This window comes from Bos mutus, chromosome 14 (assembly GCF_027580195.1).
Source record: "Bos mutus isolate GX-2022 chromosome 14, NWIPB_WYAK_1.1, whole genome shotgun sequence".
Classification (NCBI taxonomy): Eukaryota; Metazoa; Chordata; class Mammalia; order Artiodactyla; family Bovidae; genus Bos; species Bos mutus.
Genome location: NC_091630.1, coordinates 49,750,334 through 49,776,166, shown reverse-complemented (window position 1 = coordinate 49,776,166; position 25,833 = coordinate 49,750,334). Strand labels below are relative to the sequence as shown.

Here is a 25,833-nt window from a genome sequence, read left to right as displayed (position 1 = left end):
TGAAATGCAGTACTTGGATGCAATCTCAAAAACGACAGAATGATCTCTGTTCATTTCCAAGGCAAACCATTCAATATCACGGTAATCCAAACCTATGCCCCAAACAGTAACACTGAAGAAGCTGAAGTTGAATGGTTCTATGAAGACCTATAAGACCAATTAGGACTAACACCCCAAAAAGATGTCCTTTTCATTATAGGGGACTGGAATGCAAAAGTAGGAAGTCAAGAAACACCTGGAGTAACAGGCAAATTTGGCCTTGGAGTACAGAATGAAGCAGGGCAAAGACTAATAGAGTTTTGCCAAGAGAATGCACTGGTCATAGCAAACACTCTCTTCCAACAACACAAGAAAAGACTACACATGGACGTCACCAGATGGTCAACACCAAAAGCAGATTTATTATATTCTTTGCGGCCAAAGATGGAGAAGCTCTATACACTCAGCAAAAACAAGACAAGGAGCTGACGGTGGCTCAGATCATGAACTCCTTATTGCCAAATTCAGACTTAAATTGAAGAAAGTGGGGAAAACCACTAGACCATTCAGGTATGACCTAAATCAAATCGCTTATGTTTATACAGTGGAAGTGAGAAATAGATTTAAGGGACTAGATCTGATAGAGTGCCTGATGAACTATAGATGGAGGTTCATGACATTGTACAGGAGACAGGGATCAAGACCATCCCCACGGAAAAGAAATGCAAAAAAAGCAAAATGTCTGTCTGAGGAGGCTTACCAAATAGCGGTGAAAAGAAGAGAAGCAAAAAGCAAAGGAGAAAAGGAAAGATATAAGCATCTGAATGCAGAGTTCCAAAGAATAGCAAGAAGAGATAAGAAAGCCTTCTTCAGCGATCAATGCTAAGAGATAGAGGAAAACAACAGAATGGGAAAGACTAGAGATCTCTTCAAGAAATTAGAGATATCAAGGGAACATTTCATGCAAAGATGGGCTCAATAAAGAACAGCAATGATATGGACCTAACAGAAGCAGAAGATATTAAGACGAGGTGGCAAGAATACATAGAAGAACTGTACAAAAAAGATCTTCATGACCCAGATAATCATGATGGTGTGATCACTCACCTAAAGCCAGACATCCTGGAATGTGAAATCAAGTGGGCCTTAGGAAGCGTCACTACGAACAAAGCTAGTGGAGGTGATGGAATCCCAGTTGAGCTATTTCAAATCCTAAAAGATGATGTTGTGAAAGTGCTGCACTCAATATGCCAGCAAATTTGGCAAATTCAGCAGTGGCCACAGGACTGGGAAAGGTCAGTTTGCATTCCAATCCCAAAGAAAGGCAATGCCAAAGAATGCTCAAACTACCGCACAATTGCACTCATCTCACACACTAGTAAAGTAATGCTCAAAATTCTCCAAGCCAGGCTTCAGCAATACATGAACCATGAACTTCCACACGTTCAAGCTGGTTTTAGAAAAGGCAGAGGAACCAGAGATCAAATTGCCAACACCTGCTGGATCATGGAAAAAGCAAGAGAGTTCCAGAAAAACATCTATTTCTGCTTTATTGACTATGCCAAAGCCTTTGACTGTGTGGATCACAATAAACTGTGGAAAATTCTGAAAGAGATGGGAATACCAGACCACCTGACCTGCCTCTTGAGAAACCTATATGCAAGTCAGGAAGCAACAGTCAGAACTGGACATGGGACAACAGACTGGTTCCAAATAGGAAAAGGAGTGCGTCAAGGCTGTATATTGTCACCCTGCTTATTTAACTTATATGCAGAGTACATCATGAGAAAGGCTGGGCTGGAGGATGCACAAGCTGGAATCAAGATTGCCGGAAGAAATATCAATAACTTCAGATATGCAGATGACACCACCCTTATGGCAGAAAGTGAAGAGGAACTCAAAAGCCTCTTGATGAAAGTGAAAGAGGAGAGTGAAAAAGTTGGCTTAAAGCTCAACATTCAGAAAATGAAGATCATGGCATCTGGTCCCATCACTTCATGGGAAATAGATGGAGAAACAGTGGAAACAGTGTCAGACTTTATTTTTCTAGGCTCCAAAATCACTGCAGATGGTGATTGCAGCCATGGAATTAAAAGATGCTTCCTCCTTGGAAGGAAAGTTATGACCAACCTAGATAGTATATTCAAAAGCAGAGATACTACTTTGGCAACAAAAGTCCTTCTAGTCAAGGCTATGGTTTTTCCAGTGGTCATGTATGGATGTGAGAGTTGGACTGTGAAGAAAGCTGAGCACCGAAGAATTGATGCTTTTGAACTGTGGTGTTGGAGAAGACTATTGAGAGTCCCTTGGACTGCAAGGAGATCCAACCAGTCCATTTAAAGGAGATCAGTCCTGGGTGTTCATTGGAAGGACTGATGCTAAAGCTGAAACTCCAATACTTTGACCACCTTATGTGAGGAGTTGACTCATTGGAAAAGACCCTGATGCTGGGAGGGATTGGGGGCAGGAAAAGAAGGGGATGACAGTGGATGAGATGGCTGGATGGTATCACCGACTCAATGGACGTGAGTCTGAGTAAACTCCGGGAGTTGGTGATGGACAGGGAGGTCTGGCGTGCTGTGATTCATGGGGTCGCAAAGAGTCGGACACGACTGAGCGACTCAACTGAACTGAAAGGTTAACAGCAGCCTGAGGCTGATGCCACCCTGAGTGACTATTACCAAGCAAGGAAACATGTAGTCTTTCTGGCCAGAAGAAAGAAAGGACAGGGTCCAGAACTATCAGAGACATTGGAGAGTGAGGGGAAAATCCTAAAATGGTGAGAGCAAGGAAGTGCCATCTCCAAATGTTATGTTCACGCTTTGCAAAAGATACCTGGTTGATTTTTATGCATACATGTGAAACTCAATCTATGAAGCACGGAGTCCAATATGAGATCAACCAAGTAACTACCTACAAATCAAAATTTGACACTATTTGAAGGAATAAGACAGAACCTAGATTTTCAAAATCATAGAGTTCATAATATGATACAATATAAAACTCATCAGCAAAGAAGAACAGGAAAATATGACCCAGTCTCAAAAGCAAATAGAGATTCAACCCATAAATGACCCAGATGTTAGTAATAGTATACAGGATTTTTAAATGAATTTTATAACTGTGCTGAATAAGTAAAGAAAAGTGTACTCATAATGAATGAAAAGATAAAATTCAATGAAAATTTTAGAATTTAAAATGAAATGTTTGAAGTTTAAACTTACTGAATAGATTTAGCCAAATAATATAGCAGAAGAAAAGATAAGTAATCTTGAAGATACAGCAGTAGAATTTGTCTAATATGAAGAAGTGCGAGGAAAAGAGAGGAGAAAAAGGATGGGCACCTTAGGGATCTGTGAGACATGAATGAAATGTCTAATAGGCATGTTAACTGAGTCCTAGGAGAACAGACTGAGAGAAGAAAATGTGAAAAATGGCTGTGACTTCTGCTTCTGCCTCATACAAATGACCCAGCCTTTCCACACCTAGGTATTTACCCAAGACCAATGAAAAGATTGTACATGAATTTTTAAAATTAATTTATGTTAATTGGAGAATAATTACAATATTGTGATTTTTTTGCCATACATCAACATGAATCAGTCACAGGTATACATATGTTTGCCCCCCACTGATCCTGAACATGAATGTTCAGGAAACAATCTAAATGTTCATCATCAAAGAGGTCACTAATAGATGGAGAAATATACCATGTTCATGGATTGGAAGAACCAATATAGTGAAAATGAGTATACTACCCAAAGCAATTTATAGATTCAACGCAATCCCTATCAAGCTACCAACAGTATTCTTCACAGAGCTAGAACAAATAATTTCACAATTTATATGGAAATACAAAAAACCTCGAATAGCCAAAGCGATCTTGAGAAAGAAGAATGGAACTGGAGGAATCAACCTACCTGACTTCAGGCTCTACTACAAAGCCACAGTTATCAAGACAGTATGGTACTGGCACAAAGACAGAAATATTGATCAATGGAATAAAATAGAAAGCCCAGAGATAAATCCACGCACATATGGACACCTTATCTTTGACAAAGGAGGCAAGAATATACAATGGATTAAAGACAATCTCTTTAACAAGTGGTGCTGGGAAATCTGGTCAACCACTTGTAAAAGAATGAAACTAGACCACTTTCTAACACCATACACAAAAATAAACTCAAAGTGGATTAAAGATCTAAACGTAAGACCAGAAACTATAAAACTAGAGGAGAACATAGGCAAAACACTCTCTGACATACATCACAGCAGGATCCTCTATGACCCACCTCCCAGAATATTGGAAATAAAAGCAAAAATAAACAAATGGGACCTAATTAACCTTAAAAGCTTCTGCACATCAAAGGAAACTATTAGCAAGGTGAAAAGACAGCCTTCAGAATGGGAGAAAATAATAGCAAATGAAGCAACCGACAAACAACTAATCTCAAAAATATACAAGCAACTCCTACAGCTCAACTCCAGAAAAATAAACGACCCAATCAAAAAATGGGCCAAAGAACTAAATAGACATTTCTCCAAAGAAGACATACAGATGGCTAACAAACACATGAAAAGATGCTCAACATCACTCATTATCAGAGAAATGCAAATCAAAACCACTATGAGGTACCATTTCACACCAGTCAGAATGGCTGCCATCCAAAAGTCTACAAATAATAAATGCTGGAGAAGGTGTGGAGAAAAGGGAACCCTCTTACACTGTTGGTGGGAATGCAAACTAGTATAGCCACTATGGAGAACAGTGTGGAGATTCCTTAAAAAACTGGAAATAGAACTGCCTTATGATCCAGCAATCCCACTGCTGGGCATACACACTGAGGAAACCAGAAGGGAAAGAGACACGTGTACCCCAATGTTCATTGCAGCACTGTTTATAATAGCCAGGACATGGAAGCAACCTAGATGTCCATCAGCAGATGAATGGATAAGAAAGCTGTGGTACATATACACAATGGAGTATTACTCAGCCATTAAAAAGAATACATTTGAATCAGTTCTAATGAGGTGGATGAAACTGGAGCCTATTATACAGAGTGAAGTAAGCCAGAAGGAAAAACATAAATACAGTATACTAATGCATATATATGGAATTTAGAAAGATGGTAACAATAACCCTGTGTACGAGACAGCAAAAGAGACATTGATGTATAGAACAATCTTATGGACTCTGTGGGAGAGGGAGAGGGTGGGAAGATTTGGGAGAATGGCATTGAAACATGTAAAATATCATGTAGGAAACGAGTTGCCAGTCCAGGTTCGATGCACGATACTGGATGCTTGGGGCTAGTGCACTGGGACGACCCAGAGGGATGGTATGGGGAGGGAGGAGGGTTCAGGATGGGGAACACATGTATACCTGTGGCGGATTCATTTTGATATTTGGCAAAACTAATACAATTATGTTAAGTTTAAAAACAAAATAAAATTAGAAAAAAAAAATAAATGTCATCAGTAGGTGAATATGTAAACATAATACAGTACATCCATAAAATAGAATACCATCAGCACTGTAAAAGATTAGGTAGGCTATTAACATATACAGTAACACAAATTTCAAAATAATTACCTTGACTGAAAGCAGCTAGACAAAAAGGTGGATACATTGCAGAAATTCATTTGCATGAAATTCTCGGAAATGCAAGGTGACATATAGTGTTGGAAAGGAGATCAAAGAATTTGTGAATGAGATGAAAAATGGAAAATTACAAAGAGAAGAAAACTTTCAAACTTATTGAGACAAAAGAGACAAATAGAAATATGTACCATGTTTGGAAGGAATGATGCTCAAGCTGAAACTCCAGTACTTTGGCCCCCTCATGTGAAGAGTTGACTCATTGGAAAAGACTCATGCTGGGAGGGATCAGGGGCAGGAGGAGAAGGGGACGACAGAGGATGAGATGGCTGGATGGCATCACTGACTCGATGGCCGTGAGTCTGAGTGAACTCTGGGAGTTGGTGATGGACAGGTAGGCCTGGCGTGCTGCGATTCATGGGGTCGCAAAGGTCAGACACGACTGAGCGACTGAACTGAACTGAACTGAACCATGTTCATCAACTGACATAAAACTTCAGTTCTCTTTAAATTAATGTATAGATTAAATGTAATTTTAATAAAACCTTAAAAGTTTTAAAGAAAAAAAAAAAAAAAAAAACTTTCTAGGGTAATAAATATGCTCATTATTTTGATTATGTGGTGTTTTCTTGAGTATATATATATTAAAGTGTATATGTAAAGTGTACACTTATTATAATAAATACATGCTGATAAGGGTATGCCAATTATACTTCACTAGGCTGCTTGAAAATAATAAGGGAACTCCAAATGTGAAAAAGTAAAATAAAACCAAACTTTGGTTCATCACAGTAAAATTACTGAGTCCTGAAAATGAAGAGGAAAATCTTGAAAACATCTAGACAAAAGTAACACATTCTAATACGTGAACAAGGCCATGGAACAATGTAGTTAGAGTTCTGATAGAATAGAAAAAAAACATTGACAACTCAAATTTCTATATTCAGCAAAAATGACAAAGGCTAAATAAAGACAACTTTAGATAAGGAAAAGAGAATTCATTGTCAACAGATATGCCCTTGGAGAAATGTTAATGGGAATTCTTCAGTCTGAAAAATGATACCGCATCAAAATTCAAACTTCAGGAAGGAATTAAGTGCACTGAAAAGAAAGAGAGCCTTTTCATAAGACTAGAAGGATCAGTTCCTTGGAAGGACAATATTTATAAATGTTTTTCCCTCAGAACAGCTTCAAAATTCATAAAATAATAGTGATGGAATCAAAAGGAGCAATAAAATGATTCTACAATCATAATTGAAGAATTTTTAACACTATTTTTCAGCAGTTGATAGAACTATATAAAGAAAATCAGTGAAGACATAGATAGATATGAACAAGCTACCACCACCTTGACATAAATGTTATTTTTAAAACGTTATTCTCAACATCTACCGAATACACATTCCTTTCAAGAGCACGTGATATGTTCACTGTGATAGATCATACACCAGAATCTGCAACATGTCTTAATAAATTAAAAAAATAAAAGCATACAAGATATGTTTTCTGAGTATAACAATTAAACTAGAAATCAAGAACAATACAACATCTGGGAAAAATCACTGAAAAAACAGAAAACTCCTCTACTGTCTTTAGCAAAGAAATCACCAGAAAAAATAGAACATATTTTGAAACTGAACAATACTGCAGCAAAAATCATAAAGCTTTTGAAGCGAAATACAGGCTAGTATCATTGTGATTTGTGTGGAAGCAAAGTTCTAAAATTGGAAGCAATAACCATAATAGAAAAAACTGATAAGTTAGACTTGTCAGAATCAAAAACTAATTAACAAAAGGCAGCATTAATAAACTGAACAGGACTGCCACAGATCTGACAAAAATATATATTGCAAAACACATACCTGACAAAGGACCGGGATGCTGGGTAGATTAAAAACTCCTACTATCCAATGATAAAAAAGCAGCTCAACAAAACTGAGCAAAGAATTGAACAGATGCATTAACACACATGTGAAATATGCACATAAAAATGTTCAACATCGTTAGTTGTCAAATTACAACTACGTGGACATACCACAACATACACCAGAAGGAATAAAATTATATTGTCAGCAAATTAGGTAAGTATGTGCACAACTGGAAAACATGTATTGTTGGTGGGAATGTAAAATATAGCAACTATTTTGGCAAAAAATCCAGCATTTTTTTGTAAAACTACACATATACTAACCTATGATCCAGACCAAAAAATGTGTATACTATGCTATTTTATTTTTATGAGGTTGAAACATGTAAAATATCATGTAAGAAACAAGTTGCCAGTCCAGGTTCGATGCACGATACTGGATGCTTGGGGCTAGTGCACTGGGACGACCCAGAGGGATGGTATGGGGAGGGAGGAGGGAGGAGGGTTCAGGATGGGGAACACATGTATACCTGTGGCGGATTCATTTTGATATTTGGCAAAACTAATACAATTATGTAAAGTTTAAAAATAAAATTAAAAAGAAATATACACAGTATTAAAAAAAAAAGCAAAAAAGGCAGAAATTAAAAGTGACAAACTATTATTAACTAAAAGTACAAATTTTGTTTAAATTTCACAAAAATTTTATGCTAGTCTCCATTATTTGTTTTCATACCTTATTTGAGATTCCACACTCTATTTCGCTGCATTGAGCAACTTCAGCTGCATACAACAAATTCTGAAAAATTCTCTTTTCATCTTTATTCTGTTACAAATATTTTCTAATTTTCCTTTTCATGGCTTCCTAGATACACTCATCATTTAAAAGTGAGCATTTCTAAATACATGGGGTTTTTAATATCTTTGATATTAATTTATCATTTTGATATTAATTTCTCATTTAAATGCTTTCTTCTCTGCAATCACCCTCTGTGTTTTTTAGTCTTTTAACTTTAGTGAGGCTTTCAATGGCTAAGTCAAAGTTCTCTCTTAGTAAATGTCACTTTGTACTTGAAAATATGTGGGCTATTTTAAAGTATCTTTTGATATTGATTTCTAACAATTCTACAGTGATAAGAGAACAGACTCTGTATGATTTTGATACCTTTAGACCATGAAGTTTTTGCACGTTGTTTTATAGCACCGGATATGTTCCAGTGTCTCCTGGTTTATAGTCTACAGGAACTTGAATAGAAATTGTGTCCTGCTGTTGTATGAATATTGTATAAATCTTAGTTATGTTGAATTGGTTCATAGTGCTTTTCAGGTCTACAATACACTTCTACTCTTCTGTCTATTCATTCTATTAATTTTTGAGAGCTTGATGTGGAAATTCCAACTAAAACTTCTAAAGAATGATACTGAAGCTGAAGCTCCAATACTTTGGCAACTGATGTGAAGAGCCAACTCATTGGAAAAGACCTTGATGGTGGGGAAGATTGAAGACGGGAGGAGAAGGGGACAAGAGAGGATGGGATGGTTGGATGGCATCACTGACTCAATGGACATGGTTTGAACAAACTCCAGGAGTCGGTGAAGGACAGGGAAGCCTGGTGTGCTGCAGTCCATGGGGTTGCAAAGAGTCAGACATGATGTGTGATTGAACAATGAACAGCAACAATATATAATGGAACTATATGTAACTTTGTTCTGTATTTTCCAAGTCTCCTATAAATGTGTTATTATACTTTCATAATTTAAAAAATAAAAAAATTTAAATGTGAAAAAAATAAAAAATAAAATAAAATAATAAATCAATCAATGAGGGAAAAAATTGAACAATGGTCTTCCTGAAATGGTTTTAGGATGTGTGATGAGGAAGGGACATATAGCATCTTTCTGGGATGATAGTGATGTTGTCATAAAGGGCTTTGGATTATACAAATATTTGCATATTTTAGAACTCAGCAACACTTGTGCGTTTGACTGTATGTAAATTTTACATCAAAAGAAAAAAAAACAAATATTGAACTCTAGGTCAAGAATACTCTAGGGCAAGAGCAGTATGTGAACCAAGAACTTCTAGATGTTCAAGCTGGATGTAGAAAAGGCAGAGGAACCAGAGATCAAGTTGCCAACATCCACTGGATCATAGAAAAAGGAAGAGAATTACAGAAAAAGACCTACTTCTGCTTCATTGAGTACACTAAAGCCTTTGACTGTGTGGATCACAATAAACTGTGGAATATTCTTCAAGCGATGGGAATACCAGTCCACCTTACATGCCTCCTGAGAAATCTGTATGTGGGTCAAGAAGCAAAAGTTAGAACCGGACATGGAACAACAGACTGGTTCCAAATCGGGAAAGGAGAACGTCAAAGCTGTGTATTGTCACCCTGCTTAGTACATCATGTGAAATGCCAGGCTGGATGAAGCACAAGCTGAAATAAAGGTTGATGGGAGAAATATCAATAACTTCAGATATGTCGAGGACACAACCCATATGGCAGAAAGCAAAGAGGAACTAAAGAGCCTCCTGATGAAAGTGAAAGAGGAGAGTGAAAAAGCTGGCTTAAAACTCGACATTCAAAAAACTAAGATCATTGTATCCGGTCCCATCACTTCATGGCAAATAGATGGGGAAACAAAGGAAACAATGACAGACTTTATTTTCTTGTGCTCCAGAATCACTGCAGGTGGTAAATGCAGCCATGAAATTAAAAGATGCTTGCTCCTTGGAAGAAAAGCCATGACAAACTTAGGGTATTAAAAAGCAGAGATATTACTTTGCCAACAAAAGTCCATATAGTTAAAGCTACGGTTTTTCCAGTAGTCATGTATGGATGTGAGAATTGGGCTATAAAGCTGAGCACCAAAGAATTGACGCTTTTGAACTGTGGTGCTGGAGAAGACACTTGAGAGTCCCTTGGACTGCAGGGAGATCAAACCAGTCCATCCTAAAGGAAATCAGTCCTGAATATTCATTGGAAGGACTGATGCTGAAGCTGAAACGCCAATACTTTGGCCACCTGATGTGAAGAGCTGACTCATTTGAAAAGACCTGATGCTGGGAAAGATTGAGGGCAGGAGGAGAAGGGGACAACAGAGGATGAGATGGTTGGATGGCATCACCAACTTGATGGACATGAGTTTGAGGAAGCTCTGGGAGATGGTGAAGGACAGGGAAGCCTGGTGTGCTGTAGTCCATGGGGTCTCAGAGTCCGACATGACAGAGTGACTGAACAATAACAACAGGGCAAGAATGCTGAAGTATCCGGGGTACTTGAAATGTATACACTTGTTTGCAACTGACTGTAAAATGCATAAAAACATGATTTATCAAAGTAAGAATAAATATGTGAAAAAGCAAGGGTTAATGTTAATCCAGAAATCTCTGTGGTGGATATATTGGCATTTTACTCTAAAACTCAGTTTTGCTATATATTTCAAAAGTTTGATTAAAATTTTTTTCAAAATCTCAAGTGCTATAGTCAACATCTTTAGACAAAAGAGAAAGCATAGCATTTGGGTACCCTGGGCCTGTAGGAATGCCAGGGCCTGAGGGGTCTGTGCTGGTGGCTAAGACTATACTAGGGATCTTAGAAGCATTGCCAACATGTATGACATTCAAAAAGCCACTAACCAACTCCTGGATATGAACTTTCATGAAAACCAGAGATCTATTCAAATGGCAACCCACTCCAGCGTTCTTGCCTGGAGAATCTGAGGGATGGGGAGCCTGGTGGGCTGCCATCTATGGGGTTGCACAGAGTCAGACATGACTGAAGTGACTTAGCAGCACTAGCAGCAGCATTCAAGCAACAGAAAGTGGTTTCAGAAATGAGTGTGAGTCTCTCCAAGTCACAGAGCCAATAGCAAGGAGAGATAAGAAAGCCCTCCTCAGTGATCAGTGCAAAGAAATAGAGGAAAACAATAGAATGGGGAAGACTAGAGATCTCTTCAAGAAACTTAGAGATACAAAGGCAACATTTCATGCAACAATGGGCTCAATAAAGGAAAATATGGACCTAACAGAAGCAGAAGATATTAAGAAGAGGTAGCAAAAATACACAGAAGAACTGTACGAAAAAGATCTTCATAAGCAAGATAATCACAATGATGTGATCACTCACCTGGAGCCAGACATCCTGAAATGTGAAATCAAGTGGGCCTTAGGAAACATCACTATGAAAAAAGCTAGTGGAGGTGATGGAATTCCAGTTGAGCTATTTCAAATCCTAAAAGATAATGTTGTGAAAATGCTGCACACAATATGTCAGCAAATTTGGAAAACTCAGCAGTGGCCGCAGGACAGGAAAAGGTCAGTTTTCATTCCAATCCCATAGAAAGGCAATGCCAAAGAATGCTCAAACTACCGCATAATTGCATTCATCTCATACTCTGGTCGGAGAAGGCAATGGCACCCCACTCCAGTACTTTTGCCTGGAAAATCCCATGGACAGAGGAGCCTGGTGGGCTGCAGTCCATGGGGTCGCTAGAGTCGGACACGACTGAGCGACTTCACTTTCACTTTTCACTTTCATGCATTGGAGAAGGAAATGGCAACCCAACTCCAGTGTTATTGCCTTGAGAATCCCAGGGACGGGGAAGCCTGGTGGGCTGCCATCTCTGGGGTCGCTCAGAGTCGGACACGACTGAAGCGACTTAGCAGCAGCAGCAGCAGCATACTCTGGTAAAGTAATGCTCAAAATTCTCCAAGCCAGGCTTCAATACATGAACCATGAACTTCCACATGTTCAACCTGGCTTTAGAAAAGGCAGAGGAACCAGAGATCAAATTGCCAACATCTGCTGGATCATTGAAAAAGCAAGAGAGTTCCAGAAAAAACATCTATTTCTGCTTTATTGACTATGCCAAAGCCTTTGACTGTGTGGATCACAATAAACTGTGGAAAATTCTAAAAGAGATGGGAATACCAGACCACCTGTCCTGCGTCTTGAGAAATCTGTATGCAGGTCAGGAAGCAAGAGTTAGAACTGGACATGGAACAACAGACTGGTTCCAAATAGGAAAAAGAGTATGTCAAGGCTGTATATTGTTACCCTGCTTATTTAACTTATATGCAGAGTACATCATGAGAAATGCTGGGCTGGAAGAAGCACAAGTTGGAGTCAAGATTGCTGGGAGAAATATCAATAACTTCAGACATGCAGATGACACCACCATTATGGCAGAAATTGAAGAAGAACTAAGGAGCCTCTTGATGAAAGTGAAAGAGGAAAGTGAAAAAGTTGGCTTTAAGCTCAACATTCAGAAAACGAAGATCATGGCATCTGGTCCCATCACTTCATGGCAAAAAGATGGGGAAACAGTGAAAACAGTGGCTGACTTTAATTTTGGGGCTCCAAAATCACTGCAGATGGTGATTTCAGCCATGGAATTAAAAGAGGCTTACTCCTTGGAAGGAAAGTTATGACCAAGCTAGATACCATATTCAAAAGCAGAGACATTACTTTGCCAACAAAGGTCCGTCTAGTCAAGGCTATGGTTTTTCCAGTAGTCATGTATGGATGTGAGAGTTGGACTATAAAGAAAGCTGAGTGCAGAAGAATTGATGCTTTTGAACTGTGGTGTTGGAGAAGACTCTTGAAGAGTCCCTTGGACTGCAAGGAATCCAACCAGTCCATCCTAAAGGAGATCAGTCCTGGGCGTTCATTGAAAGGACTGATGTTGAAGCTAAAATTCCAATACTTTGGCCACCTCATGTGAAGAGCTGAGTCATTTGAAAAGACCCTGATGCTGGGAGGGATTGGGGGCAGGAGATGAAGAGGATGACAGAGGATGAGATGGCTGGATGGCATCACTGAGTCAACGAACATGAGTTTGGGTAAACTCTGGGAGTTGGTGATGGACAGGGAGGCCTGGTGTGCTGCAGTTCATAGGGTTGCAAAGAGTCTGACATGACTGAGGGTCTGAACTGAACTGAACTGAAGTGTACTGACTGGTTTTGAACAAACGGGGGCAGATAAAGTGAGAGAGAAATTCAGATCATCATGCAAAATCAGCAAAGACCAGACAAGATGCATTTTGAAATTTCAGTGGAAAGTCTTGCTCAGGTTCATTGTCTGAGATCAGTTGATAACTTACTTGTGGTTGTTCAGGAGTTTAAAGACCCAGTTCAAAGGTTTTTTAAAAAAAGGAAATTCTAAAGCATTTTGAAATATTGACTGGGAAATGCCTGCACTCAGACCTTTTGAAAGTAGGGAAAGTTGCCACCTATTTCAAGGGGAAAAAAGTGCAAAAAGATAAATCAGAATTCAAGTAAAAGGAAGATCAATAATTGACGAGGAGACAAGATAGTTATAGTTGAGAAAGATGTTAAAAAACAATTTACTAACAATGCCTTAGATTCATATCTTAGACTAGTATGAAAACCCAGCCATCAAAGAGGAGATGCCAACAATAGAAGGTGATGATTTGGCACCTTGCAAATATGAGATTGATGGAAGTTCAAAAGAAGAAATTGATTCTCAGCAGCTGAAGTTTGGATTCCCATCCAACATGGGAGGAGGGAAACATAGCTTTACCTCAATGCTCAGTAAACATAGCTTTACCTCAATCTTGAACAAAAGATTTTGTTCAAGATTATTTTAGGTTTGGGAAGGTCATGGGCACACTGCTATATTTAAAGTGGATAACCAACAAAATCCTATTGTATAGCACATGGAACTCTGCTCAGTGATATGTGCCAGCCTAGATGGGAGGGAGGTTTTGGGGGAGAATGTTGTTGTTGTTTCGTCACTCAGTTGTGTCCAACTCTTTGTGACCCCATGGACTGCAGCATGTCAGGCTTCCCTCTACTTCACCATTTCCCAGAATTTGCTGAAACTCATGTCCATTGAGCCAGTGACACCATTCAAGCATCTAGTCCTCTGTCATCCCGTTCTCCTCCCGCCCTCAATCTTTACCAGCATCAGGGTCTTTTCCAGTGAGTAGGCTCTTCGCATCAGGTGGCAAAAATAATTGGAGCTTCAGCTTCAGCATCAGTCCTTCCAGTGAATATTCAGGGTTGATTTCCTTTAGGATTGACTAGGGGAGAATGGATACATCTATATTTATGGCTGGTTCCCTTTACTGTTCACGTGAAACTATCACAACATTGTTAATTGGCTATACCCCAATACAAAATGTTTTTGGTGTTTAAAAATAAAATTTTTTTAAAAAAGAAAAAAAGATTATTTTAAGTGGAAGGCTGACATAATCGATTTTGCTATGAAAGTTCTTTTGAATATTCATGATAATGAAATCTCCATGGGTTTTGCATTGAGAGGAGTCTCCACCAAAGAAATATCACACATTTTGAATCTACAGCTCTCAGCTCTTCTCTTGCCAGTGGATGCTCAGGCTGTGTTCTCCATATCCTCCTGATACAATAGTTGATCCAATGTGCGGAAGAGGGGCAGAAACAAGAGAGAGGGCTACTGAATGATCTCACTGTTATTATACTGTTCATAATAATAAACAGTAGTTCAATGGCTGTGATGAGAGCAGCGTGTGAGGGAGTGAGTGAAAGTCTCTCAGTTGTGTCTGACTCTTCGCGACCCCGTGGACTAGTCCATGGAATTCTCCAGGCCGGAATACTGGAGTGGGTAGCCTTTTCCTTCTCCAGGGGATCTTCCCAACCCAGGGATGGAACCCAAGTCTCCATAATCTCATTTTGGGGATCAAGAGCCAAATTAAATAATGCAGACTAAAAAAACAAAAATAAAAAGAAGAATGCAAACTACCCTGGGGCTTGCCCAAAGATGCTGTTCAATGGGATATTTGCAATCTTCCATTGATAACTGGCTCTGTTAATACATTGTAAAAATATGTCATTTTGAAATAGGATGGGCTCCATTCAGAACCTTAATTCAGCTTGCCTACACTACACAAATGAGTGGAAGGTACATCAGATATAAATATATATATAAGGCATTGATTGAAGCCAGGGAAGCAAAAAGTTATACAAGGAAATTTTTCCTTCATCAATGACTACATGGTTCAGCTGTGATTATTACATGACCGTATTAATATCAAATTGAATTATTATTAACCAAAAATGACTAGGTGAATGGAGGAATGGGTACAGAAGAAAATGAAGTCCTCAAATCAAAAAGCAATAATGTGCATTATAATTTAGGAATACAATAGTAAATATCAGAAGAAAGTGACTTGAACATCTTTTCTCTTGGAAACACAAGTCAGAGGTGAAAAAGAGATCAGAAGACAGTTTTTAAACAATTTATTGTAAGTCATGTAAAGTTATTTGACTTTCTGATAAACAGATGAGAAAATAAAATTTAATATGTAGTGATGTTATAGAATGCTATCACTCCAATGACTCTTTGCTGAGAAAATTCATCCCTGTAGCTCAAATTCTTATTATACAATATAAGAATCTTAATATTTCTCTCCCTGGGAACTGGCTATGGAAGTGTTAAACTTATTAACCAGAAATTTATGAGTATAAACTTTAGTGAGGCAATGAACATTTTCCAATGAATTTATGTATTTATTTTTTGGTGTGTAAGAAAACTCAGTGATGTTTTCTAGAGCTCTCCACACCCAAGAAATTTACCAAGAGTGCTGGAAATATGAATAATACAAAAATAAGAGAAATTTTGGGGGAATATTGAATTTACCTAGAAGAAATGATTGTAAAACTTCCTTTATTGTGTTCTATATAGAGTTAACAAAATATGTTATGGACATAAGCCATTATTTGATTGATTTCCATCAAACACAGCTTTGAGCAGGTCACCCCAAGCTCAAAAACATCTGCCTTATCACCTACAAAATAAAGCCTGAATTTCTTACCTTGACATTTAATGTTTTCTGTGCTCTACCCATAAAACATATTTTCCAGGTAATTTACTGCTGTTCTCCTTTGTGTACCCTTCAGTAGAGTCAAAATGAGATTCCAATAGTTCTTCATATTTATTTATTGTCTCCATGACTTTTTTTGTTTGTTTTTTGTTTGCTGTTGACTGCTTAGCAACCTCGTCCTCATTTCTAAAATTTGATTTACCTTAAAATTATTTATATATTTAAATTTGCATGGTTTAATTTAGTGTAAATATATGTTTGCAATTATTTATCTTAAACATTCTTTTCTTAAGAATTAAAAATTAATTCTTCTACCTGAAAAATGAAGTCTTCGTTAAACTTACATCCTTTTTTTCTAGCTATTATCTGATCTACATTCTATCTTTTACAGTTATGTTTCTTGAAGGCACTTAAAGATGTATTTTAGGTTTAATTAGGTCTTTGACTACTTGGTTGCTGTTGTTCTTTAGTCGCTCAGTCATGTCTGAATCTTCTGCGACCCTCTGGACTGTAGCACGCCAGGCTCCTCTGTCCATGGGATTTCCTAGGCAAGGATACTACAGTGGGTTGCCATTTCCTTCTCCAAGGGATCTTTCTGACTCAGGGATCAAACCTGGGTCTCCTGAATGTCTCCTGCACTGCAGGCAGATTCTTTCACCGCTGAGCAAATGGGGAAGCCCACCAAAGCAATGTCAATGGAGTTCTGGAAAGTTACAAAGGTCACTATAGATATATCTCATGGAGGTAAGAAATCAGAGAAAGCAAATGGAGATCTTTGTAGGCTAGTTGTTAGCAAACATTTTTTTGAATTTATATGTACTCCCTAATATATTATGAATAAGAAGGAAATTCTGCTGTTTGCAACAACGTGAATGGACCTTAAGGGCATTATGCTAAGTGAAGTAAGTCAGACACAGAAAGATAAATACTGCTTAAAGATAAATACTGCTTGATGTCACCTATATATGGAATGTAAAAAAAAAAAGTCAAACTCATAGAAACAGAAATATAAAGGTGGTTGCCAGAGTCAGGGGTATGGGGCAAATAGAAGTTGGTGAAAGATAAAGTCTGAGGATCTAATGCAAATTATGATAGTAGGCTTCACTGGTGCCTCAGTGGTAAAGAATCTTCCTGCCAATGCAGGAGATGCAGGTTCAGTCCCTGGGTTAGGAAGAGCCTCTGGAGAAGGAAATGGCAACCCACTCAGTATTCTTGCCTGAGAACTCTCATGGACAGAGGAACTTAGTTGGCTACAGTTCATGGGATCACAAAGAATTGGGCACGACTGAGCACAGCGGAGTATGGTGTGACTACCAAGTGTAATAAACATGCTGTGACTTGTGTATGGCCTGAAAAGGGTGGTCAGAGGGTAAAGACCACACATGACATAAGAGCAGAATGAAAGGTGTGTCATATAGACTTGGTCCTAATTTTCCATTTCTGTGCAGAGTCAAATCCTGAGACATCGTTTCTCATACCCTGAACATCTTCATACACTAAAAGTGACTACTCTAGACAAAGAAAAAACTTTTGGAAGTTTTTTTTTTTTTTTTTTTCTCAGAATGCCTCTTTAATCCTAAAAAAAGCTGAGGGGCTTATTTAACATCCTTGCTCCCAACCTGTACAACCACTTGGCTGGCCCACAACGGGCAACAATTATTTTTCTTGTGTTCTGGAGCACAGAGAGGCTTCTAGGTAAAATCCATTTATCATTAGTATCATTAAAGTTGAGAAGTAGTGCTATCATGCTGCCAACATTAGATTGTCCATGCTGGCAATTTTAGGGGAGATCATTTTTTTTTAAATATTCAGAGGTAGTACAAAAATAAATGTCTAATATTTATTCCTTCATTTATCACACAATTCCATAGCACATACTGTACATCAGATACAGTTCTAAGTATTTTTATAAATAGTAACTGATTGACTTTTTTATACCAGTCATACAAGTCAGATTCTATGATTACATCCTTGTCCTATAGATGAAGAAATTGCAGTTCAGAAAGGTGAAGTACATTGCCCAAGGTCACACAGCTAGTAAGAAACTAGTTGAGATTCAACCTCAGATAAGCTGCAGATTCCCATATGTGGCAGCATGGTGACTAATGAATACATGTAGAGAGAGTTTAATAGCTCATTGTAGTGGCTAATTTGATTGCACTTACTTCCTTTATGGTATCCAACATCTGGGGTGTGTTTAAAGATTGCTCAGGTGCTGAAAATGCTGTCAGGCATTTAAAGGTCTGGCAGTACAGATAACTTGAAAACCCTCCAGCTACAAACACCAAGGATTGCTCAATAAATTATAACTAACATCCTTATAAATGCATGGCTGAACTGCTAAGAAAGGGAAATTGCCTTGGGCCAGAAATGAAGAAGGAACTGAAAATCAGGACAGTGAACTGGCGAGCTGACACTGACTGCCTGGAGGTATTTATCACTCTTAATACAGGGGCTTGAATTTAATACCAGTATAGGGAGAGTTGGAACGGAGACCCACACCTTTTATAGGATTACCCCTGCGGTATGAGTGAGAATTCAGGGAAAGGGACTCTCAAAAGTTATGGGAAGGACTATAAATTTATACAGCCGCTTTGGAGAGTAATGTAACCATGTCCCATGAATTCAAATATGTGTATCCTTATGACCAAGCAATTTCTTTCCTAGGTTTATGCCCTGGAGAAATTCTAGGCTATGGAAAAAATCAGACATGGACAAGAATTTTATTGTAACATTGTTTGTATCGGTAAAAACTTAGAATGGGAGAGTGGATATATGAATTATGTTATATTCATACCATGGAATACACAGAGCAGTGAAAATCAATGTCCTGTAAACACATATCATCAGGGATAATTCTCAATAGCTTCACTTTGGTGAAAAAGAGGCAAGTTGCAGAGTATTTGCAGTATTAAGACTAAATGCTGAAAGGTAGAAAATCAGAATTTTAAAAATAGTAATTCTTTTTTTTAATATGTTATTTATTTGGCTGTGTTGGTCTTTGTTGCAGCATGTGAGATCTTTAGTTATGGCATGCAAACTCTTAGCCGTGGCTTGTGGGATCTAGTTCCCTGACCAGAGATAGAACCCAGGCCACCTGAACTGGGAGCATGGAGTCTTAGCCACTAAACCACCAAGAAACTCCCTAAAAATTGTAATTCTTAACCTCCAGAAGGAAAGAAACCAAAAAGGACTTCTACTTATCCTTCTCCAATAGGAAAGCTCCATCAGCACTTCAGATGAGGTGGCAGCTACCCTCCAGACAGACTCTCAAAGCAGGTCCCAGAGCCCAGTGAGAAAGACATGGTTTTGCTGGATGTTTTCTACTTAAATGAATATATGCATATTCTCATCTATTGCATCAAAAAGCAAAGCAGCTCAATATAGCTGTAATTCTTCTTTCTCCCCACGCTGCATCTTTGTCTCACTCTGGCCTGGCCAAGTGTCTCCTCTTTCCTGAATCCACACAGATGCTTGTACTCTCAAACTTAATACAAAGTCATTTAATTCCCTTTGGTTTTTAAACCTGCAGTTTTAGCCCATCATGCTGCTCACCAAATAAAGCATGGTTTTAAGGATCTGTTTATAACTGTGAGTGTGTGCTTTATAATCACCTTTTTTTCCATCACACGCAATTAAACTAACAAAAACAAGAATCCAAGAAGACCCCAGGACATAATATAACAATTACTGTTAATTCTTTAAAAACATCTTTATCGAAAGACATTCAACATTCACATAAAACAATTTACCAATTTAAAGTGTATGACTCAATGTTTTTTAGAACATTCAACAGAGTGGGCAACCATCAGCACAATGAATTTTAGAACATTTTTATCACCCCTAAGAGAAATCCCATGAGCAGTCACTCATCATTCATCCACCCTGTTTCTGCCTGCGCCTTCCTTTCTCCAAGCTCTTTCCCCCATTACCTGCCACCTGCTTTCCCACCAGCCCTAGGAGACCACTAATCTACTTTCTGTCCCTGTAGAGTTGCCTAATCTGAATATTTCATATCAGTGGAAGCACACAGTATGTGGTGCTTTGTGACTGATTTCTTTCACAAGGTTCATCCATGCTGTAGCATGGATTAGTATTGCATTCCTTTGTATTACCAAATCATAAGATAATATATGGACATATAAGATATTATATGAGCCTGTGTGTGCTCAGCTACTCAATTGTGTCTGACTCTTGCAACCCCATGGTCTGTAGCCTGCCAGGCTCCTCAGTCCATGGGATCTCCCAGGCAAGGAATACTGGAGTGGGTTGCCATTTTCTCCTTCAGAGGATCTTCCTGACCCAGGGATTGAGCCCAAATCTCCTGTGTCTCCTGCAGTGGCAGGCGGATTCTTTACCACTGAACCACCAGGGAAGCCCATTGTATGCACATATCACATTTCATTTAATCTTTCATCTGGTAATGAACATTGAGTATTTGGATTATTTTCACTTTTTTTGCTTTCATGAATATTGCTGCTATAACATTCATGTATAAGTTCCTTTGGTGTCATGTGTTTTCATAACTAAGTTTATACCTAGGAGTGGAATTTCTGGGTAATATAACTTGATATTTAACCCTTTAAGGGCCTGCCAGACTATTTTCAAATTGGCTGCACCATTTTACATACACAGCAGTCATGTGTGAGGGTTCCAAGTTTTACACAGCTTCGCCAACACTTCTTATTGTTTATCTTTGTAACTGTCCTTATCATGTGGTATCTCATTGTGGTTTTGATCTGTATTTTCCTAATGAATAACATGGCCGTCCTTATCAAGTGGTATCTCATTGTGGTTTTGATCTGTATTTTCCTAATGAATAATGGCATTAGGCATGTCTTCATGTACTTAGTGGCCATCTGTATATATTCTTGGGAGAAATATCTGTGCAGCTCCTTTGTCCATTTTTAATTGGAATATTTGGTATTTTTATTACTGAATTGTAAGAGTTAATCATACATTCTAGGTATGTATCATCAGATGTATGATTTTAAAATATTTTCTCCCATTTTTCGGGTTGTCTTAACTTTCTTGATGGTAAACTTTGCATCAAAAACTGTTTGTTTTTGATGACATACAATTTATTTGTGTGTGTGGGTGCTTTTGACAACATATCTAAGGAAGCATTAATCCAGTATCCTCAAGACATATACCTTTGTTTTTTCATAAAATTTTATAGTGTTAGATCTTAACTTCGAGATCCATTTTGAGTTAGTTTTTGAATGGAGTGTGGTAGAAGTCCAACTTCATTCCTTTGAATGTGGATATTCAGTTACCTCAACACCATTTGATAGAAATATTGATGAAAATATTGATCAACACAATTTGATGAAGATTTTGAATTACTTGGACACTTCTGTCTCAAATCAAGTCAACATAAATGTGAGGCTTTATTTCTGGACTCTAGATTCGGTTCATTCATACGTATGTCTGTTCTTATGTCAGTACCAAACTGTTGTGGTTATAGCTTTTTAGTAAGTTTTGAAATAAGGAAGTGTGAGTCTTCCAACTTCACTCTTTTTCAAGACCATTTTGGTTATTCTGGATCTCTCACATTTCCATATGATTTTAGGATGAGCTTGCCAGTTTTTGTAAATAAGTCAGTTGGCGTTCTGATGGGAATTGTGTTGAATCTGTAGATCAGATGGTGGATATTGCCATCTTAACAATCTATGAATACAGGGTATTGTTCAGTGTATTTAGATTTTCTTTTACTTGTTTTAACAATGTACTTCTAAGTACTGGCTAGCCTGAGGAGGTACCGTCTCTCCCCAGTCAGAAAAGTTCTCAAGATATTAAACATCAAAGACAAAACCAGTTTGATGTCAGTTATATGTGGAAGGTAAAAAATAATACAAATGAATGTATATGCAAAACAGAAACAAAGTCACATGTCTAGAGAACAAACTTGTAGTTACCAAAGGGGAGAGGGAAGTGGAGAGAACAAATTAGGGCTATGGGATTAATAGATATAAACTACTATATATAAATAAATAACAATGTACTATATAGCACAGAGAATTTTACTCTTATCCTGTAATAATTTATAATCCCATATAATCTGCAAAAATACTGAATCACTATGTTGTACACCTAAAACAAATATAATATTGTAAATCACCTATACTTCCAATAAAAAATAATGAAAAGATGTCAAACATCATAATATACAGAAAATTATAAAATGTAAACAATACAAAGTCTGACTTTAGAGCCCATACTTCTAAACATTCTCCAATATTACCTCTTTTATTCTACAATTAGTGAGAAATTACCAAAAAATTATATTAAAATATTGCAAGAGGTATTACAAGCACATACCTCTTCCTACTCTTGAAAAATATGAGATTGATCAGTTCCAATACAAGTGTATTCAATGGCATAATTGAATATTGTTCCAAATAGAAGTAGCTATGAAAGTCAGAACATTACCAAAAAAAAAAAGAGAGAGAGAAGCAATTGAAATGTTGATGGGTAATCAAAGCAATTAAAACAGAAATTGTTCTTGTGTAATGAAATGAAAAAACACATGCTTTCATAAGACAGGCTTGAATTCTGATTTTGTTTTTCCCACCAACTAGTTGGGTATGTTATTAAACTGCTCTGGGCTATGGTTCTATCCTCTGTAAAATGCAGTGATAATAGTGGGTGAGGGCTTTTCTGGCAGTCCAGCGGTTAGGATGCCGCTCTTCCACTTCCGGGGGCACGGGCTGGATTCCTGGTCAGGAACTAAGATCCAGCATGACTCGCATGGCAGGGCAAAAGGAAAAGAGTAATCGTGGCCACAAAATTGTAGCTGTGTGTACAGCTGACCAATAAAAATTGTAGCTGTGTGTACAGCTGACCAATAATTCAATCTCGAATTTGACACAAAAGCCAGGTTAACTACCTTTGAGAAAGTTACACTCTGAGGGAGATAGAAATGTCAGTGGACACTTAAACTGTGGCAAGCAGCTAAAATACTGAACAAACACAGAGAAGCAGACAAGATACATACTTGAAAAATTCAGTCTTGCATTTTTTTATTTCCTAAGGTGCTAGTCTGTGAGTGCCTAATTTTAATTTTTCACTGGAGGGAGACTCTTTTGAAATTAAATATTAGGAAATGTAAAAGGTTAACCATATTTCTTTGTTCCTAGCTTAAATTCCAAAATAGCTTAGTGTCATTGCTTTTTTAAGGCAAGTTTTTACATAATGCCACTTTATTAAAGATAATGAAGTGAAAAGGAATAAATAAATGAGTTTTTTGGATAATATATTTGGCAAAACAGATCATATGAGTCAGTATATGCTGAGAGTAAGAATGGCCATCCTAAAATAAATGAAATCTTGGGTTCGGTGTCAGAAATTTGATACTAAAATATGCCTAGGTATATGACTGTCAGGGGCAAACTTTTACAGACAAAAGGATCTTAAAATACAGGTTGGAAGACAGATGTTGCAGAAAACATTTGTCATCAATTCTAGTCAATTGGTTTTTACTGATCAACAATTCTGTACTTCTGTTTCAGGCTCACGCTTCAAGATGAGAAATTCTCCTTTAAAAATGAAAAGAAGAAAAGTTAAGAAATGGCAAATTGAAGAGCAGAGACTCAAGTAAAACACACAAAGGCAACTCAATCCTGTCATCTTATTGGAATGCTATGTTTAAATACTTCATAAATATTTAGAAGAATTGTGTATTGAACAAAATCAATGAACTTTATTATTCATGAAAAGGAGGATTCAGACATAAATGACTGAGGACCTGATTATTAGATATGCAACACGGTTACCTGGGCTTCCTTTGTGACTTAGATGGTAAAGAATCTGCCTGCAATTCAGGAGACCTGGGTTCCATACCTGGATCGAGAATATTCCCTGGAGAAGGAAATGGCTACCCACTCCAGTATTCTTGCCTAGAGAATCCCATGGACAGAGGAGCCTGGCAGGCTACAGTCCATGGGGCTGCAGAGAGTTGGGCATTAAGGAGCAACTAACACAGACGCATACACATGATTACCTAATAAATTATCAGCATTTAATTAATTCATTCTTTCCTTCCTCCGTTCTTCCATCTGTCCACCCATCCATGAATTCATTCATTTGTTCATTTAACTTTTGGCTTTCTAATCCTCCCAAAGTAAGTTTAGCTGCTATTCTTCATGACCTCATCAGAAATATTTCATGGTAGATATACGATAACTCAGTGTGAGTCTCTCACATATATGGTACTTAGCAAAAAAACTTAGACCTCACAAAAGAGACATCTCTGACTCTCAGGACTAAAACCACCAGAGGGCTGGAGGTGGGGTGGGTATTTTCCATAGGAAATGGACCAATATTTGCTTGGGAAGGAGAAAAGTTGCTGATGCTTTGGCTACCATGGCTTGCAGAGTGTTTTTGCAGAGAGCTGCCATACTCTTTTCTTTTAAATTTAAATTCCCCCTAGGCAATGGTGGGTCCACTAATCCTGCTAAAATGTACCTTTAGCCTTTAGTGCTGGGGTAGTTGTGATGTACCGCATTATGGCTGAGCATTAGTTGGCATTTACAGGGATGTGTGCTTGAGAAATAGGTCCCGTGTTACTTATTCCTTGATAGCTAGATTGGAGCAATAGCACATCCAGTCCTAGGCAGAGTGCCTGGCTCCCCAGGGTGTACACCAAGCAGAACTGTTTTCCTTTCTAAGTCATCTTTTACTTGCTCAGTCTGCTCTTATTCCTCCTCCTTTTCAATAAATTCAGTATCATGTTACAGTATTCTGTAGCAGTTTTCATTGTTTAAGCTATGTTTCTTAACAAAGGCTCTCACTTACTATAATGAAAAAACATTTGGAAATCATTTTGGAAATTATCATTTTGGAAATTATAAGCGGAAAGCATGTCAGGGTTAAAGTTTATTGAATATATCAAAGATACCTGCAGTTTGATATCTGTAGATTTCCTTTCCATGATTTATGATGTAATGCAAATATATAAAAAGTTATTGAAACAAAGCATTTTAGATGGTGATTGCTTGTAAACATGCCACATATTAAAAGCTAAATGGGGAAATTAAAGAGATAGAAATATTACCTAAGAATATTTAAATATGGAAGTTATGGGTAGAGATGTTCCCTGAGAAGGCTGGATGGCAGGATTTCACAAGCTGCCAGTATCGATTGGGTTCTCAATTTAGGAGGTCCAGTGAGTCAATATTATCAGTTCCGTCAGTGTCAGTGTGCCTGATTAGCATTATGCGAACTCTCAAGAGACACATATAAGCCAGTTTGCCAAAGTTTTCATTTAGTATGGGACCAGAAATTACATGGGGATCTGCCACCCTGGTTACCTCCTTCCTCACATAAACGTAGCAGTGAGGTCAAAGCAGCCATCAAGATACCTCCTGGTCCAAACAAATTCAATACAAAGGAAATGACACAAGTGGTCAGAGCTTTGGGAGACAATATAGTGATGTTTAAGATACTACCGCAGGTCAAATATGGACTTTGCTACTGACTAGCTGGGACCCTGGGCAAGTTGCTTATCCTCTGTATGTCGCAGTTGCCTCATCTGAATAAAAGGGGATAATAGTGGTAA

General features: G+C 37.9%; 1 pseudogene; it reads left to right on the top strand.

Annotated features, from left to right (window-relative positions):
- The first annotated feature begins 11,061 nt into the window (after positions 1-11,061).
- Positions 11,062-23,840, top strand: LOC102266357 (tRNA (guanine(6)-N2)-methyltransferase THUMP3-like; annotated as a pseudogene).
- The last annotated feature ends 1,993 nt before the right edge of the window (positions 23,841-25,833 follow it).